This window comes from Fukomys damarensis, unplaced genomic scaffold (assembly GCF_012274545.1).
Source record: "Fukomys damarensis isolate Sample0158 unplaced genomic scaffold, DMR_v1.0_HiC HiC_scaffold_32, whole genome shotgun sequence".
NCBI lineage: Eukaryota > Metazoa > Chordata > Mammalia > Rodentia > Bathyergidae > Fukomys > Fukomys damarensis.
Window position 1 is genome coordinate 32,257,714 of NW_022900944.1, and position 923 is coordinate 32,258,636.

Sequence of the window (923 nt, forward strand, 5' to 3'; positions counted from 1 at the left end):
GCCTGCAGGTGGGTGCCAGGCCGGGCGGGACCTAGGAGCGTCCGCTCTGCTCTCTCTCCAGCTCGCCCTTTCCTGGGTCCCCTGGTTGTTCGGGGACTGGTAACCTCGACTGTGCGCGTGGTGAATGAAAATGGATGTAAATCACTGATGAAGCGTGTGGGTTGCTGCGACGTAGAAGGGGCTGCAAGCGAACTAGTGGGGAACTTGACGCTGGGACGCCGGTGGCTGGTGGACGCTAGAGGTTTAGAGGCCGAGGGTCGGGGCCGCTACCCAAGTGGCGTGAGGTTGTTGCTGGCGTTGCTAGTGTGTTGCAGGGAAAAGGTCTCTGTGAAGCTCTTAAGCGCGTTTGGTTTTTCATCTAAGTGTTTCTGAAAAGTATTTGAAAGATGCTCCTTCTTGAAGTGTAGAATTCCCTTAAAATTTGTGTACATAAAATTTGTGTACATGCTTTTAAAAACCTATTTTAGGAGAGTAATGTTTTCGACTTCCAGTTGTGCAAGTTTATGTGCCACAGTTAATTCTAAGTGTAACTAACTATAAGGAGACTTTTCTGCAAACTGAGTTTTCTCGTTTGAGCACTATTTCGGAAGTATTTTTTTAAAGGGGCAGATGGTTTTTCCCAGTTCTCCTTCAGAGTTCAGGAAGTCAATTTTTGTTTTACAAAAACACTCTCTTTAGAAGATAATTTAAAAGATCTCGTAAATTGGAAAAGCTGAGCACCGTAATGCTTGAAGTCAGACCACTCAGGAAATAGAAACAAGGTGACTGGGGATTAGAGCTCTTCTGTGACCTGGTTTGGAATACTGTGGTTCATTAAGTTCAGTTTCCTTATTACATTTGCAGACGAACTTCAAAAAGTGATGGATAAGAGTGATCCCTATTTATTCTTTTTTTTTTTTTTTTTTTTTTTTTTTTTTTTTTTT